This window comes from Mesoplodon mirus (genome assembly GCF_964341445.2).
Source record: "Mesoplodon mirus genome assembly, chromosome: 19".
Lineage (NCBI taxonomy): Eukaryota > Metazoa > Chordata > Mammalia > Artiodactyla > Ziphiidae > Mesoplodon > Mesoplodon mirus.
Genome location: NC_138995.1, coordinates 2,789,838 through 2,808,654, shown reverse-complemented (window position 1 = coordinate 2,808,654; position 18,817 = coordinate 2,789,838). Strand labels below are relative to the sequence as shown.

Sequence of the window (18,817 nt, the reverse complement as noted above, 5' to 3'; positions counted from 1 at the left end):
GACCTCGGGCATCTTCTTACTTATCTTTTTGTCTGTCTATAATGCTGTTGTGAGCATCACATCAGACCATGCGGTGAATGACGGATAAATCACTACAGTTTACTGAGTGCTTGCCACACACGAGGAACTAACGTAACAGCGTCTCATATTATCAGGTTTTTAAAATACCGAAAATAAAACCCCTGAAAGATGATTATCATCATCCTCACCCCACAGATGAAGAATGTGAAGCACAGCAATGTTAAGTAATGTGCCTCAGGTCCCCCAGCTGGACAGTTCGGTCTCTCACCAACCACAGCACGTCCCCTCTCGTGTTAGCTTTCCTTCTGCTTATATTACTCTTCCTGCTTTCCACCCCCTCCGTCTGCCACACCCCGGCCACCTGACAGCCCAGCTCATTGATGACCCTGTCCTAGTTTATTTTCCTTCCTGGTTCTTGTTGCATGAATAATATGCATGAACTTGACTCTCCCAGATGAACTTGAATTCGTCTTTCAGGGTTGGGGCTCAAGCATAACCTCCCTTAGGAAATCTCCCCTGCAGTCAAGGCCATGGCTCCCTGCTCTGTGCTTATCTCAGTGCCTGGGGTCTGTTCTTCCCATTGCGTCTGAGAAATGGTCATTCATTCTTCCTTCCCACTGAGGCTGCAGTCTGTTTCTCCACCCTTGAACCTGGGCTTGGCTGTGGGACATGCTTTGGCCAGGGGGACTTTAGCAGGTACGATGGGGGTGCTCATGCCCGGGGCTCCACCCCTGGTTGCTCTTGGGACGCTGGGAACTCATGTGAACGAGCCTGGGCCAGCCTGCTGGAGAGTAAGGGTCACAGGAGGACCAAGACACGTGAATGAACACTTCCTACCGCATCTAGCGCCCAGCTGACCACAAAGCAGGAGAGAGCCAGCCCATTCCAGGCCAGAGGAACCAACCAGCCTCCTTACAGAATTGTGAACTAAGTAAGTTTTGGGGTGGATTCTTACGCAGCACTAGCCAGCTGATACACTCATGTATCTCCACTGCCTAGATCAGTGCAGGTACTGACACAGGTGCTTAAGGAGTGAATGAATTATGGCTCAGTTCATAGTTGGAAGAATGGATGGGGAGGACACCAGAGTGTGACTTGAAGGAAACTTTACCTAAATCAGTCCTGGGAATGCTCCCGTTTCCTCTATTTCCCATCTTCAGCTGCTGTAATGAACTCCACTAACACCTGTCAGCCTGAGTCACCAGGTCAGCACTCAGCAGTTACTTCTCGTCCACTGTGTCACACAGACTGATCTGCAGTCAGCACTTAGAGCTTACTCAGATACCCCCAGAGTCTCTTTGGTTTACAACAGCAAAGATTCATACCTGCCCACGCTGCAAGTCCACACATGGTTGGCAGGGGCTTTGCACCTCGTGTTCACCACTAAGGGGACAGCCTTCGTCCGCAGCACCGCCTTTGGGGGGCAGATGGAAAAGAGAAGACAGTGAACTCAGTGCTTCCCAGAGTGTCCTGCTCACTCCTCTCCCCAGCATGTAGCACAGTGCCCGACAGGTAGCAGGTGCTCAGTAAAACTTAGTTGAATGACCGACTGAATGATGTGGTAGGTCAGTCGTGGGGCATATGACCTCCTAGCGCCTATGATTCTTTCATCAGAGGATTCATTTTGAAATAATTGTAGACTTACAGGAAAGTTTCAAAAATCACAAGGAAAGTTTCCATTTACCCTCACCAAGCATCCTGTAACATTAACTTCTGACATAACGACAACAACTTCAGCAAAACCAAGGAGTTAATATTGGTAGGGTCCTGATGAAACTACAGACTTTATTTGGATTTCATCTTCCTTTCCCACTAATGGGAATTCCAGCCCAGGATCCCATGTTGCATGTAGTTGTCACGGGTCCTTGGTCTCCTCCAGTTGGGGACAGTTCCCCAGTCTTTCCTTGTATCTTAGGACCTCAGTGTTTCTGAAGAGTGCGGGTCATGTACTGGGTTGGCCAAAAAGTTGGTTCGAGTTTTTCCATAACAGCTTACGGAAAACACGAACGAACTTTGTGGCCACCCCAATATTCCATCGGATGCTCTTCTGTTTGGATTCTTCTGAAGTTTGCTCATGATTAGCTTGATGTACTGCATTCTTGGCAAGCGTACCCCGGAAGTGATGTTCAGTCATTTTCAGAGTATCGAATTGAGGGGTACATGATGCCCATGTGTCTTATTACTGGGCATCATGTATCTTATTACTATTACTTAGTAATAACTATTACTTAGTTCCTCGTGTGTGGCATTATTTATATAAGTGATGGTGACTGGATCTCCTGGTTAAGGTGGTGTCTGCCAGGTTTCTCTAAAGATGCTGTTTTCCTGGTCACATTCTAATTCAATGGCCAGCGTGCTTGTCCGGCTCTGCCCCTGGATGGACGCCACTGGAGGACAGGTCCATCTCTGTTTCCTCCTTGGATCCCCAGCACCTAGGACCATATCTTGTAGTTTTTTTTTGCACTCAGCAACATCTTATTAAATAAATGAATGTCCTGAAAGATATAACCAATTTTCAGGGAGCTGATATTCAGGGAATAGTGGGTTTTCAGACTAATTATCCTGAATAGAAAGGGCAAATGATTCCATCCATGCCTCTTTCATGTCTCATGTATTTTATTTAATCTCATAGTTTACCTTCTCTATCCTCTGATTCTTACCCCACAGCTGAATGAGACACTTCATTTAGGTGACCCATGATTTGGGTCCTATGAAATTTTGGAAGACTAGGTACAAAGCAAACCACCTTTACATAAGCAGTAGAAAACTGATATTTCTTACTGACCCATTTTCACGAAACCCACCTTCCCCTAGCAGCCATCCTGATTTCCGAGTCTTTGTGAAGGCTCCAATTGCCAACGTCACAGCCACTTCCAAAGGGAGGTTTAGTGTGATGTCTCAGCTACAAGTGACCAGGAATCTGACTAACAGTCGTATAAACAAGCTAGGTAATTATCTCTGTCTAGAGAAGCACACAGGGAGTTCCAGGTTTGTTCAGTGGCTTCACGATGTTATCAAGGCCCAGGCGTGTCCCTCCTCAGCCTGTTGGCATGTCGTCCTCAGGCTACAGGACGGCAGCCCCAGACATAGGTATCACATCCTGTCTCATGACAGCATCCAAAGCAGATGTGGGGAAGGGGGTTTCTTTTTGCATTTCCCTTATGCCTTCTTGGTGGGAACTGGGTCATAAGACCCTCCCTAATTACGGGAGAGCCTGGAAAAGAGCGCACCGAGGGTCATAGGCTCCACCGTGGGAGGTGGACCTGCTAGCACGCGAGGGGAAGGTCTGGCTTTGCCCGGACGACTCGCACCATCTGCTACGGGGAGCTTCTAGGCGGGGTTCCTGAGTGGGGAACTGGCTGGACCCCAGGGCCATCCAAGGAAGTGGAAAGGTAGAGGAGGTCTGGGGCAGACTGTCTGCATTTCTGAAAGTGTTTTATCAGGTCAAGACCAGAACTGGAATCCAAGTCTCCCATTTGCTATCTTCTTGGTCACAAACCCCATAAAACTTACAATACATAATCACAGTGAAGCATGCATGAAGAGCAACTGAGGAAGAAACCCCATCCCTGCGTCTTTCCATCAATCCATCCATCCATCTATCCATTCATCCATCCTCCATCCACCCATCCTTTCATCCTCCCATCCTTCCATTTGCCCAGCCATCATTTTATCCTTCCTTCCTTCCATTCTTTTATCACTTCTTCTCTCCCTCCCTCTTTTCCTCCCTCCTTCCACCCACACTTTCAATGTTTGGGGGAGCCATTTGACTCAGTTATGACCAATGTGACAGAAGTCTGCTTCTGGGGAATATTTTCACCCCCTTATGTAAGGCAGGGACATTCAAGAGAGGCCTCTTTCTTCTTGGGACGCTATCGGGAGAGAATAAGATGCTCTGAGCTGTCGCAGCCATATTGCAACCATGAGGCAAGACACGTGAGGATGAAGCACTCTGAGTCTCACACTGAGGGTGCACAGTGAGGAGGGAACAGTTCCTGCTCTTCCGGGCTCGCACTCCAGTGCAAGAGACAGAGAGAGACGGGCAATGACAATTCCATGTGAATCCACTGTCGGGGGATGTGCTGGGAGGTAAAACCAGGTGGTAAGGTAGAGGCTCAATGAGGAACAGAAGGAGCTAGAGAAGAGAATTCTGGGCAGAGGGCACAGCCTGAACAGAAGAGCACAGAGCTACGATGCATTCAGAATGCAAGGGCTGAGTAAGAAGGTGGAGGGAAGCAGGCTGGACGAGAACGACAGTGGGCCCCCCGCCCCGGCTCACTCTCCTCCGACAGCCCTGGGCTCCCAAGCTTGTAGCGCCAGCTCTGTCTCCTTCCTGTCAGCTTCCTCAGTTCAGCTGGTGCCCGCCCAGCCCCATCCTGGGGGCACACTCAGCGGCGAGTTTGGGCCTTGCTTCTCTCCATGATGTTGAGAAACTTCTGGCCTTTGATATCTGCTCTGGACTCCTGTATCCTGCTCTCTGCGGTCCGGGGGTGGACAGAGGATGACAAGCCCCTCCCTGGCCCCCCCTCCTCACCCCTCCCCCTTGATAAGTTCAGTATCAAAGGTCCACAGGGGAAAGCGGCAGAACTCAGGCCTGCGCTGCCACCGACAGGTTCATCGTGCACAGAAGCCGCTGACGGTCTGGCCCTGGGCCGTCACCTCGGAAAGCCGGAAAGCCGGACTCGCCCTGAGCCATTTGTAGGCACGGCTCCTGGGAGAAAACCTCCCCGGGATGTACTATTGACAGCTGGGGGCAAAATCCCGAAAGATAACAAAAGAGCAACAGAAATGAAAATGGCCAGGGACACGGACCCACCATAGATTTTCCTGGGCAAGGTGGGCCGGGGAGCTGCGGGGATGCGCTTTCCGAGAAACCGAGGCCAAAGAAACAAAGGACCTGCCACAGCTTGGCAGGAGCCCCTTCTCCTGTGACATTAACTGCTTCCTGTTCCCTTCCAACAGGGCAGGAAGATGGAAGTGAAGGAAATGGAAAATGCAAACCACACACCAATTTAGTTTTTTGCTGCTTGGAGCTCAATTTTTGCTAACTTTGGAAATGCCAGAAGAGAGAGGTGTTTTGTCAAGACATTAAAAAAATTATTTTTTAAGGGAAACAAGACAGGCTATTCATGACCAGCAGGGAAGCACACCTCCCGGGGTGCTCGGCACTCCCACTGCACCCGGTAATTTGATTTAACGAGATGATGAGGCTGCTGTGAGCATCCTCTCTCAGCCCCAATGCTGTGCCACGAAGGCGGCGAGGGCATTAACTCAGGCACAGCCAAGCCTTTGAAGCTTTATTTTGTTTTCCCCTCTCCCCCCTCCCACCCCCTGCCAATTAACACCAGGGAGAAATCACATCCAGGTGCAGTCTCAAGCTGGCCCTGCCAGTACAGCCATCTTGTCCCTAAGGGCAAGAGGGCGCTTCAGGGCCAGAAGGTGCCAGGCGAGTCTCCAAGTGAAGCGCCTGGCATCAGAGCTGGGATGCAGGGGCGGCGTGCCTGGGCTGCTGGCCTGAGCGGCTGATCACGGGATGACGTCCCTCTGAGCACCTCTGTAACCGTGGCTCCGGCACTGGGATGCCCTCCCTCCAGAGCCCTGCGTGGCTGCCTTCCTCATGCTGTTCAGGTCTGGGCCCAGGTGCTAGCTCCCTCAGGAGGCCTTCCCTGACCCTCCCACATCTAAAAATAGAGCCGCCTCCAAGTGGATCACCCTCCATCTCCTCACCCGGATTTGCTTTGGTTATTTTTCTCTGTGGCACTTGCCACTACTGAAAACACATGATTTATCTCTTGCTTTCTTTACTTTACTTGTTTGCTTGTTTTTCTGCCTCTTGCATTAGACTGTCACCTATAAGAGGGCAGGGAGTGGTGGTATCCACTTTTGTATCCCTGGGGGGGATACCAGACACAGAGCAGGAGCTTAATAAACATCCCTGAGTGTGTGAGTGTGTGAGTGTGAGTGTGTGTGAGCATGTGATCTCCTAACACGGAGCCTGGCGTGCAGCACACACAGGTGCAATCAGTATCGTTCATTCATTTACTCACTATCTAGGCATTTGTTCATTTCACACTCATGACAGCTCTTTAAAGAAAGTATGGACACCAAGGGGGAAAGGGGTGTTGGTGGAAGGAATTGGGAGATTGGGATTGACACATATATACTATCGATACTATGTATAAAACAGATAACTAATAAGAACAGACTGTATAGCACAGGGAACTCTACTCAATGCTCTGTGGTGACCTAAATGGGAAGGAAATCCAAAAAAGAGGGAGTATACGTATCTGTATAGCTGATTTACTTTGCTGTACAGTAGAAACTAACACAACGTTGTAAAGCAACTATACTCCAATAAAAATTTGAAAAAAATTCTTATTTCTGAAAAAAAAAGAGAAAGTAGCATAAACCCCCTTTTGCAGTTGAGAAAAGTGAAGCTCAGAGAGGTTATGTGAATTGTCAGTGCCACACAGCCGCGGAGTCAGGTTTGAGGCCCAGGGCTTCCTGATGCCAGCATCCCCACCCACCCTTCTGAGCAGCACCTCCCCACCCAACTGCTCGCGCTGGGGTAAGTGGACCCTGTCGATCCCAGGAGCGGACGAGTCTGGGAGGCCCAGAAGTCCCACGTGGGGCTGTTACCTGGGCTCATGCTGTGCTGCCCGGCAGGGTTTCCATTGCGGAGACGGGTCTCGGGGGTGGGCGGGGTGCCTGGCAGTCGGCCTCTCGCTGTGATAACGACTGCCCTTCATTCGGCCCGTCTGCTGACGGCCTGCAGTGGGCGGTTGTGTTGCACGGCCCTGGTGTCCGTTGGTGAGGGAACGCCAGACAGGACCTGCTATAGAGCATATGTAGGTCAGCTTTTATCCTTGTAGCCACACACCTGCCCATGTCTCTCACACACACACACACTCACACACACACACACACACACCAGGTCATTAAGGCACGGGAACCTTGCTGCATCCACTGAGGTCATTAGCTCGTGGCAGCTGGACCAACAGCCACGGACCTGAAGAAAGACTCCATCCAGGGCTGAGGACACTGGCACCTTCTAGCCCCAAGGAAGCTGGGCTGAGGTCCTGGTCACAATCTCCTTGATTTGGGGCACGAATGACTTTCCAGTGGACAGCGACGGGTCCTGAAGCCGTGAGGACCCACCCTTGTGTTCCGTGTCTGGTGGGATAATTCAGTGCTGGTTAAAATGGTGCCGACGGAGTGGTCGCTGAGCAGGGACTGAACATGCCAGCGCCTGGGGTCCAGACCAGGGAGTGGGGAGCCCAGAGGGCTAGAGCCGATGTATCCCGTGGTTGCTCCAGGTTTCACAGTTCGAGGAACTGCCAGGCTCTCTTCCAAAGTGGCGGCCCCATTTCACACTCCCAGGTGGTTCTCTTTGGTAATGATTTTTTTCCTCTTCTGCTTATTTGTATCTTATAAATTGTTGGCAGTGCTTATCTGCCTCTTACAGGTTTTTTTTTTTTTTTTCCTGAAGATAACGTTATCTAACAATAATAGGTGGCATGGAAGATGGGTCATACCTGGCCATACCGTCTGGGATGCTCTTGGACTCCAGAAGTGGCCACATACTCTGAGGCGATCGGGACGTCTCATGGGGGGAGGGACATTGTAAAGGACACAGGTTCTATGGAGAAACAGGGGGTTTCTTGAAGGGCTCACAGGTGTTTGTGTAGACCTCAAGACCTCAACTCCAGCAGAGGTTTTATATTCCAGCTTGCATCACTGCTGTGGAAGTGAGGTGCACCCCACTTAAAAGTGAGAAGGGGCTCCTGTCCCCCTTTCCTTTCTACACCTGGAGTCCTACCTCCTGACCCTGGGAGCCTGGAATGGAGGCTGCTCTGGGCCACATGGGAAGTTGCCACTAACCACATCAACATCTTTAAAATTAATAACATGAATTCCATAGCGAGGGGGCCTGGGCCGGAGATGGAGGGCTGCTGGCTGCTCCTGGGCCCCATGCTGCAGGTGGGGGACAGGAAACCTGAGGACAGGTGGGACCTCCAGGTGGGCACTGTCCTGTCGGAACGTAAGACCTTAAGGACTTGGCCGTTACTGGGATCAGATCCATCCAGGCTGATTGGGGACGGGTTCCCCGAGGTGTAGAGCTCTCATTTCAACACACACTGTCATATGTTTATGACTTAAATCGAAAATAGGCTCTTTCTACTCCCCACAAATGCACCTCTCCCCTGTGTGTTTGGTTTAAAAGGATCCAATCTTTTTATTCGAGGGCTATCCTATGATTCAGTTTTCGTAGAAGTCCGAATTCTTAAATTCTGCAGCTTCAAAGACTTCAGAAGGTCATCCAGTTCAGACCTCTCCCTCGATCCAAACAGATCCCTATACTGACCCAAAGATCAGGAAGGATCCTCTGGGCAAGTTTCTAAAGCTCTTTCTCTAAGCTTCCTTATCAGCAAATCGGGCAAAATAATAAGGTCCATATCAGAAGGATGTTGGAAGGATTAAGTAAGATACGTATGTAATGTTCTTAGTGCCACGCCAAGCACATTGCGAATATTCAATAAATGACTGGGTTATTACTGTCACCCGCATCACCAATGCACAGTATTTTCTTTGTGTCCACCTCTCACCTTGTGAAACAATCAAGTCTGTAGTTGGCTCATAAATGAAAGCTCCCTTCCCAGTTCCATTACAACACAGGGGGCAGAGCTCTTAAGTTCATTCCAGACCAGTAGGAACAAGCTCGTACCTTCTCAAGGGCTGAGGTCAGAACACTGGGACAGCCCAGGTGGCACAGTTGGCATCTATGACGCCACGCCCTCTAGTGGAAGGATGAGGCTCCTGAACTCAGGTGTGCAAGGAGGCAGGTGAACGGGAACGTGGCAAAACCGGGTGAATTTTCATGCCATCTGAATTCAGTCTTCCTGAAACACAGACAGTAAAAACGGTAATCAAGATTACAAGGCAACGCAAACAGAAATGCATCTTGAGGAATTTACATTTGCAGTGTCCTTTTCGTGCTTTCTTTTCTAAATCTATGCTCAAAACCAAAGAGCAAGATAAGGGAAGGGGCTGCTCATACGGAGGGGACTTCCTTTTGAGCTGAAAAAAAAAGTTCTAAAATTAACTGTGCTGATGGTTGCTTAACTCTGTGAAGATACTAAAAATCACTGAATTTTATACTTTAAGTGGATGAATTGTATGGGATATAAATTATATCCCCAAAAAGCTATCTTTAGAAGTTGACTTTTCAAAATGTTTTATTGTTTTTAGATATTCCCCCAATACTTATTATGAAAATAGAAAACACCCATAAAAATAGATTTTTCTCGAAGTATTTATTTGCATTCTTTGAGTTCCAGATGCATTTGTAGTTTGCCCCACCAGAGAAGTTTCCCTGAGGTCAGCAGTACATCCCAGCGTGTGCCAGGCACCGTGGAGATGGGAGATGTGCAAAGCTGGATGGTGAATTGAAGTCTCTTGTCCAGTTGTGGAGCCCAGACTGATCCTTAGAAGCAATGGGACGAAAAGAGACAAGATGGCTCAGAATAAGGGACTACATTATTTTTTGAGTGAGTTAAAAGAAGTGAGTGAGTTATTGAAGGTTCAAATAATCCAGGAAGGCTTCATGAAGGAGGGACCTGAGCTAGAACTTAATAGGTTTAATAGAAAGAACAAGTAAAATATAATACAAATAAGTAAACTAAAAGGAACACAGAGTTAGGATAACAGCCTCAGCTCTCCCTCCTCGGGCCCTACCGTGGGCTGGCACTCTGCGTCCTGCGCATCGCAGACGTTCCCCAGAAGACAAGAATACCATTCAGGGAGGAGAGGGTCCCGCTTCCCCCTCTCCAGTCCCCAGCCGGAAGCCAGAGAGCAGGGGCCACTGACACAGAGCATGTGGCCAGTCCCCAGGGAGCGAGGACGGAGGAAAGGACGGAAGAGTGGTCGGGAGGGCTGCGTGGAGGCGTCCAGCACCTCTAGCTGGGGCTGCAGGGGGTTAGAGTGTGACCCATCTGTGTCCCAGAGGAGAGGGGGTTTGCTCAGGCAGACTGACAGAGGACAGAGATGGGGGCCCTGAGCTGCCCCCCGCTTTCAATAGCAGGGGGGCGAGAGTGTCACTTTGATTGTTAGAGTGTGCGGGGCTCTTGTGAAGGTCTCTTTATTCATTTACTTTAGAGTCTCACTACCCCGCAGGTGAGGTGGTCCTCAGCCATCACCTGGGAGCGGGATAGAAATGCAGAATCTCAGCCCCACCTGCACACGCTGCCCTAGAACCTGCATCTCGACCAGATGTGCCTGGCGATTCAGGCGCAGGCTGCTCTTGGAGAAGCTCTGCTTTCAATCACCCCAGGGACGCGGGTGGGTGGGGGTGGTTAGGAACAAGCCAGTTAGAGTTCAAAGGTGGGCGTGTCCACCCTGCTGCAGGTATTGGGCCTCAGGCACAGGAAGTCATGGCTGCTGGCCTGTCCGTCCAGCAGGGTGGACACCACTGCTCCACCCTGCCCCGCTCTTCCCTGCAGACGCCAGGAGCAGCCCCACAATTCTCTCCACACAACATGCCTGTATCCACTTCTTGTCCATCAGAGCGGGCAAGTGGGATGAAATTTAGTTGCCTAATGTATATATGTAATATCGCCCATGTATAACTTTTGGCAGAAATATAAAATCCACTGATTCCCAGAAAACAAACACCATGCCTGTTTTGTACACTCATTATCCCTGTAGACCCACACAGTCTGTGGTCAGCAAGCAAGAAGCTCAGAGTCCGGTCAGGAGGCGGAGAGATGACATTGACATTGTACGTCTGAAGTACCAGCCCTGAGAGAGGTGCCGTGTGCTGTGGTCTCCAAGGCCAGCTCTGTCCCCACGGGAGGGAGGAGGAGGGAGGAAATGCCCTTGACCCAGGCCTGGGGGGATGGGCCGGTGTGGCCAGAGGACACAGACAGGGAGACAGAAAGTCATTTCCACCAAGAAGGAAGCCACCTGCTACAGAGCAGAGTTGAGTCCAAGGCCCGACAGCTGTGCTCATCTGTCGAAAGGTGTGGGTCTGAGTTGGAGAAGCAGCAGGTGTGTCTTTCTTTGGCTCCCAAGCATACCTGAACTGATACTGTTATTTCTTAAACTTCTGAAAGCGAAGTTAAACATAGAAACGACAGTATGGATAACCATGCGTATTTGACAACCATCTTGGAAGTCTGTCAATGCGGAGGTTTAAGATGCCCCCCTGCCCTTATCTAAAAGCGCTCTGCCTGAGATTGATGCATCGGTCACCGGTGCATCTTGAGCAGATGTTGAGAAAGGCAAAGGTCCAGTTCTGAGGTCTTGCAAACTGGACATGACGGCAAGAGGTGGCTGCTCCAGTTCTCATGGTGGCCTCACACCATGTCGACGGAGACGGCTCTACCTGTGGGAGAGCTGGGCTGTCCAGACACTGTGGGCCTGGCAGTGACCCTTGAGAAATGGAACAAAGGGACCTTAAGTTGCATCTGATTGGATTCCACCCGGTACCTAATGCAGTGTAGACACGAACTGATGGTGGGTGTGGGGCAGCATGACTTGCTGGGGTGGTGACATCGTGTCACATCGAGATAACCTCTGGCGTCAAAGGAGACATACGTTGGCTCTGCTGTGCCCCAGTGAGTAACCTGGGGGACGCAAAAGTACCCACAGCTCTGAGCCCCTCCCTGCAGTGAGAAACAGCAGTGGTCAGCGCAGCCCCAGCGCTGAGGGAACACTCCGTCCAAGTGGTGATGGGAGAGGGTTGTTATCCTCATGTTATCGTCAAGATCCTGCTAGTGTTACTGCACAGGGAATTTGCTAAAATTTTATATAAATTATATATATAATTTTATATTATATAACATGTTTTATATTAAAAAACATGGGGTGGGGTGGCCGCTCTTGGAAGTGTTTCACCCATGACTACTGTGTAGGGTCCATGAAACAACAGGACCCATGTGCTCTTAAGTGTACACACTCCAACTCTGCGTGTGCCATGTCATCGACACGGAAAACACTCCACACTTACACATTCTGCAAGCTGTCAACACGTGTGGGGCGTGTGGGTTGTTCCCGGGCTGTTGCCAATATCGCAGTAGAGGGAGGGGTGGCTTCGATGATTCAAACCATGACACTTACAGCGGGGCTGGGAGAAGCCAGTGATGCGGGGACAGCATCATGGGTGCAGCCTCTTCTGGACTTTCAGTCTCCCGGCGGCCAGTCCGCTCCACGACCGGCTCCACCAAGCCTCTCACTCTCCGTCCCTGCTCTTGAATTACTTGTCTGTTTTCTGTGCAGGTGTCCCTTGGAGACCACACAGCCTCTTTTTTTTTTGACACGATTTCAGACAAATGGAAGAGGAGCATAAAAGTTCTCAAGATGCCCTTCTCTGAGGTTCCCCAAATATGAATATTTACCTTCTTTGCTGTATCCCCTCCCCAACACACGGAGGAAGCTGCATATAAGATCTGCCTCTCCACTAAATACTACCATGTACATTTCCTAAAAATGAGGGATTCTCTTCTGTAACCACAGTACAATAATCAAAATCAGGAAACTAAAACTGACACAACTCTGAGCTAATCTACAGCTCTTATTCAGATTGTCCGATTGTCCTAAGAAAGCTCTTGATTGGCTGAAGGTGGATGGACCAACAGGCTGAAGAAGATGTGTCTCATCTTCGGCTGGCTCCTGCCCTGCTCGGCCTCTCTGTTCCACTCCTGCATCATTTTTCATCATTGGTCATTTCTAATGATGTCCTACTTCAGAATCAGTAGTCACACTGATGACAGGGACGGTTCTGTATGGGCTTCTCTTTCTGTAATAAATCTCCGTTTCAAGCAACACTCCAAAGACTAGCCAGTAGGCCTCGTGTTTCAGAGCTATGAATGATCACTGAGGTCTGCTTTGATTTTGAGATAACTTATGAAATTAGTTGTGTGTGTGTGTGTTTTGTAGGAAGCATGTGTGCCCATGTATGTGAGCACAGAATAATACTGGGGCAGCTGAGTTAGGCTATCCGAGTGGTGGTCTTGAATTTATACAGCCCTCCTGGTTGACTCTGGGCAAGTAAATTCAGTCCCCCGGAGCTTTACCCATCACCTGTCGACTTTCAGGCAAGACCATTGTTATTTAAAGAGATCTGTTTTGTTTCAATATTCTAAGTCCATAGACACGCTGAGAATCTATCAGTGGAATATTAGTCAGCCTTAGAAAGGGACAAAGTACTGACAGATGCTACGACACGGATAAATCTTGAAGACATCAAGCCAAGTTAAATATGCCAGATACGGAAAGACAAATACCGTCGCATTCCACTTCTATAATGTAGTAGGGGAGTCAAACTCATAGAGACAGAAAGTAGGACGGAAATGGTACAGAGGAACTTATTTGCAAAGCAGAAATGGAGTCACAGATGTAGAGAACCAAGGGGGGAAGTGGGGGAGGGATGAGCTGGGAGATTGGGATTGACATTACATATACTACTATGTATAAAACAGATAACTAATGAGAACCTACTGTAGAGCACAGGGAACTCTACTCAGTGCTCTGTGGTGGCCTAAATGGGAAGGACATCCAGAAACAGGGGATACATGTATATGTATAACTGATTCACTTTGCTGTACAGCAGAAACCAACACAAGAGTGTAAAGCAACTATACTCCAATAAAAAAATGTTAAAAAAAAAAGTAGAATGGTAGTTGCCAGGGACTAGGGGAGGGGTAGGGTGGGTTCGGTGTTGTTACAGAAGACGAAAAAGTTCTAGAGAAGTTCTAGGTGGTGACAGTTAAACAACAGTTTGAATGCACTCAATATCACAGAACTGTGCACTTAAAATGGCTAAAATGGAAATTTTATGTCAGGTATATTTTACCACGATTTTAGAAAACTAAATAATTTTTAAAAACTTGCATTTCAGAGGAAGCCAGCATTTTAATCCCTTGCACGGAGAAGTTTTGCAGCAGTGCTTACAGCTGTCATTATTCCAGTCCCTCTAAAGCCTTCCTAAATTCATCAGCCACCCGACTGTCGCTGTCCCCGGTTCTCTTGAATGTCTCCCAGAAAAGTGAGCAGCAACACAGGGACACACTCGGAAACGTTCCTCCCGACAGCAGTCGTTGGCCTGACGTTAGAAATGAATGATTTTCCACTGTACCAGTGACCCTGTTGTGGGTTCTATTAGCACCATATGTTACATGTCTACGTTTTTAGTAAAGCCTGGCCTTGTGTGTCCTCTGCCATCTGCCCTGGCATCAGCACAGCCCACGTGGTGCACGGAGGCCAAGGGCCTCCTCCACCCAGCATGGTCTTGCCTCTCTTCCCAGCCAGAAAGCACGCGTGGGCAGAATGCATGGGACCAGGGGGAAGGTGGATTTTATCAGCTCCGTAAGTCACAGTGAAGTGGGCCCGTGTTTTGTAAAACATGTGTTTGGCAAATGATTCCCTGTGGGTTGCAGAAATCCAGATGGAGGAAGTTTTCTAAGTGCGACGTCAGAATTTTACATCTGCCGATCCCAACAAGTGCATGGCGCCAAGGAGAAGCAGCAGGTTGCCTGTCCACAAAATCTGAGAGCGCGGATGTGGTTCTGGGGGCTTTGCTCAAATCTAGAAGACAAAGGCACGGTGTCTTCAACCCCCGCTGGGCTTGGGCATGGTGAGAGCAGGAGGAGTCTCAGCATCGCCCAGAAGGGCTCTGTTTCACAGACGAGGAAACGGAGGTATGGGAAGGTGGGCAACGTGAGTTGCCCAAGGCTGCCCAAGGTTGGAACTTGAACTTGGGGCTCTGTGGACTCAGTGTGGGGTCCCCTGGCCTCACCACGCTGGACATGGCATTGGCAAGTGGCTCCTGACATGGTGGGTCTGCTTGTCTAGTGCTGCCGTTCACTGCTGTGCTGCTATGCCCCAAGTCTGGTGCTGTGCCACTCTGATTCCTGGTTCCCTGTGCGCAGATGGGAGGCTTAGCTGACACAGTGCTTGGTCCATAAGGGACTGATAATGGTGAGTCATGGTACAGGAGAGGCCAACAGGACACGGCCTGGGTGTACATGGCTGGTCAGAGGGAGGGCTGGGGACTGGCCGGGCTGGGAACGGCGGGGGAGATTGCCAGCAGAGAGGGACCTGCAGACCCCATTGCCACATTCAGGCTGGGTGTCCTGTGGGCTGAGACAGGGCTGAGAGACGGGAGGCTTGTCCACACGAGCGCTTTTGAGGCTGCATGGCCACGTGCTCCACTCTGATGATGGTGCACGGAAGCCGCACTGGCTGTTCTCCACTCACCCCTCCAGATCCATCCTGCGTGCCACTCTGTGCCTTGGGAGGCTGCCCTGCAGGGACTGTGTGACGGGGCTCCCACACTTCCGGTCGGGATCAGCCAATGGGACATGCCAGAAGCAGACTGGAGGGCGGGAGCGGAGAGAGGCGGGGGGCTTCTCCTCTGCACCCCTCGTGCCTGGCTGTAGCCTCCCCAGTTATTTACCCTGCCACTTCCAGCCCAGGTGGTAATGGCCCCCCACTCCTGTTAGCCTCTGGATACCTCCCCATCCTGGTTGGTCCCCAGAGCCCTGCCCTTGCTCTGTAAATACTGCCCTCCCGCCCTGACACTGTCTTCAGTTACCTCTGGCGGAGGCTGCTTTCCTGGTGGGACCATGATGGATACAGGAGGTGATCGTCAGACTACAGGAATGCTGACATCTAGATTCAAGGTAAGGACAGTGCATATTCTGTATGGTTTGGAAATCCCCTCGAGATCCCACATCAAAGGGATGAAGTGTTAGGGAAAATGACCAGTGGCCTGGGCTACTTCTGCAGTCATGGAAAAGTCTGCAGAGACCAGAGCTTATTCGGAGGCCACAGTGACTCCCCTCCCACCCAGGTGGAAGGGTGTCTGAGGTCTCTGGGGCTGGTCCGGGAGTTAAATTGGAGTCCAGTCTGTTGTATCACTAACGAGCACCCTCCCCGCTTCCTTCCCTCCCTTCCTCCCCTCCCCCCTCTTCCCTCCCCCGCCAACACCCTCCACAACCCACTTCCTTTCTTCAGGAAGCACAGAGCCAAAGAAAACGCATGTAAACCCCATTCTGGAGCTTTTAACCTAGTTCAGCAGTTATCAACAGTGGTCCTTGGACTTTGAGGTGTTTCCAGGGCCTCTTCATAATGTTTTGGAATGTTATAAAATCATGCATGGGTAAAAGATCCATGCAAAGTTCAGGACAGACCAACAGAATTGAATGTAATAAGTACAAAACGTTCATTCATTTGGTTTCAGATTCCGCATTGCTACTAGTCTTTAAGGAACTACCTCTTGTCGAGTTTTGGTGTAGTATTAATGAATAATACCTATAATTATCCAAAAAGACTATTAACTTACCTCTTAATTTCCAAATCCATATCTGTGTGTGGCCAGGCTTGTTTCATATGCACCGGATTAAATGAAGAAGCAGATAAGAGAACCCAGCTGGTTCCTAAGCCAGACATGAAACACGTTTGCAAAAATGAAAAACGCTGTGAATCTTCTCACTACTTTTCTATTTTGCAAAACATGATTATTTCTTTCAAAAATACGCTATTTGTGTTAACATGCAATGGGTTTACCCTCATTCTCATTTATATGACTTAATGGATAAGATATTTTTTAATTTTATCAATTTTACTGTCGAATTCTGTAAATTTTGACAGATATAAGCCACAAAAGCAAAGCTCTTTAGGATTTTCAACCAGTTTTAAGGATGTAAAGAGGTCCTGAGATTTAGAGGTTTGAGAACCTCTGTTCTAGGAACGATACAGTAAACACTAATATCAGCCGATGCCTGAGGAAGAGGCAAAGGGTGCTCATCACCCGTGCTGTCCACAAACCCCCGCTACGAAATGATGTGCCAGAGACCTAGGGTCTGGCCATAGAGTGTCAGCGTGCCCAGGAGGTTAGGGTTTTGTTCCATCAGTGGGAAAGCTGTGCCACCCTGGGCAAGTTCCTTTCCTTCTCTGAGCCTCATCTGGAAATGGGGATTCAGTGGTTCCCGCCTGACAGGAGTGTGTGTTGTGGGAACTAAGTGGTGGTGGAGATGAGGGGGGTGAGCACGGGCTCACCCAAACAGGTGCGTGTGCCGGCCCCGCGCTCAGCATTTCACAGCCAAGTTCTCCCTAAGTCCTCGTGCAGCCCCTAACCCAGTACTGTCACCCCTTCAGGCTGCTTGGGAGGGTGAGTGAGACGGTGCCTGCCCGTGCAAAGACCGTAAATCCCAAACCTCTTCACCGCCTCCCTATCGCTAAGGGTAAGGACTCTTGCAAAGATCATTTTCTGAAGGTTAGGGATGCCCGCTGGGCAGCAGGGAGCCTCACACCTGGAGGACAGCACACATCTGGGAAAAGATGCCAATAATCTCCATAAAACTCTTTCCCGGCCTCGGGCCAGTGGGTTGTTTAGAAACCTCCGGGGGCAAGGAAGACCAGCCCGCTGAGGAGCCTGCCCTTGCCGGATCCCTGAGAAACAGGTATTTCACGCTGTATTGGCACACAGGGGCGGCCAACAACCCCTGCGCTTGTCTGCCTGGCTGTTGGGTAATTTTACAAATTGGCTTTTACTGTCAAGGGAGGTGGGCAGATGTGGGTAGTGGAATATTCCTCAAGGTCACAGGGTCAGATCTGGCCCAGCTATTGGAGACTTCTGGGGTTATCTGCCCTCTGAGAAGCTGTCTATTCTGGGGACCTGGGTCAATGCTTTCAGCCAGCAAGTGTCTGTGAAGCACCTAGTAGGTTCTAGGCACCGTGCTAAGTGCTGAAGACACAGTGGTGAGCAAGGCTGATAGAGTTCTCATCCCCACGGAAGGTCACGTTCACAGGTTCTGGGGATTACGACGGGGGCATTATTCTGCCTACCTCACGGAGGGGCAGAGCTGTGTCTCCAGGCCGCCCTGTCAAGGCTGTGGATGCTGACCAGCTGCACTCCTGCATGGACGTGGGGCTAATGATTCGGTCAGTGGCTGAGCTCACTCTGGCTGCCCCACATGCAGCCACGGAGCAGGTCTCTTCTCTGACGCGGCCACGTGCCGTCTCCTGTCAGCGTCTCCTTTTGTTTCCAGAGCGGAGTCCTCAACTTGACTGCACACTCAGTGGCCTGGGGCCTCGCTGGAGGGCGGGAGGGGCCCGAGAGTCTTCATTTCTAGCCCGTTCCTGCTCCCGGGGACAGCATGGCTGCTGGTGTGGACCACACACGGGAGGACATGGGTGGAATTTCTGCTCACTGCTGATCCCCATGGCCTGGAACAGAGGTCGGCACATAGTAGGTGCTTAATAAATACCCAGTGAATGAAAGGATTCCCCTTGGTCCCTCCCCTGTTTCTCAGGACCAGGACCTGGCATCTTTCTCTCGTTGACAGGCCCTCTGGAGTTCTGGTTGAGGGAAGGAGCCCGAAAGGCACCAGCTGGAGTGACAAGTAACAGACCCGACAGGCAGACACCGCTCCCTTTCTTCCATGATTCTCTACCTCTATTATTTGTATACTGTTTCACTTGCTATGTGTAACCCAAAACCTCATGTTGCCACACCAATCCCACCAAATCTCCAAAAATGAGGGCCAATTGAGCTGCAGTGGCCCCCTGCCTCCCCCGCCGCAAGGGCACACACGCATTCACCAGCTACTGTTATGACCCCCCAAGCTTAGCTCCCCTCCCGCCTTGCACCGACATCCAGCCACGACTCAACATGGGCTCTGTTTATTATTCTAGAGAAGCAATTTTCAAGGGGCTGAAATACTTGTTAAAATTAAGGTAAAGAATGTAAACCACAGCCAGGCCGGTTCACCTTGTGCTTCAAAGGCCTCTTGTT

At 50.2% G+C, this 18,817-nt stretch overlaps 2 long non-coding RNA genes across 2 annotated transcripts in view; both read right to left on the bottom strand.

The window, feature by feature from the left end:
- LOC309795096 overlaps positions 1-1,410 on the bottom strand; it is a 32,498-nt gene extending 31,088 nt beyond the window's left edge. Inside the window, exon 1 of the long non-coding RNA XR_014292216.1 lies at positions 1,347-1,410. This is a non-coding gene — a long non-coding RNA (uncharacterized lncRNA). The remainder of the gene's footprint in view (positions 1-1,346) is intronic.
- A 5,339-nt stretch (positions 1,411-6,749) lies between these two features.
- On the bottom strand, positions 6,750-18,246 carry LOC309795384. The gene is made up of 4 exons (XR_014292248.1): positions 17,869-18,246; positions 16,364-16,457; positions 8,747-8,921; positions 6,750-6,856 (listed from the first exon to the last, which is right to left on the bottom strand). It is a non-coding gene; the product is annotated as an uncharacterized lncRNA (long non-coding RNA).
- Between the last annotated feature and the right edge of the window lie 571 nt (positions 18,247-18,817).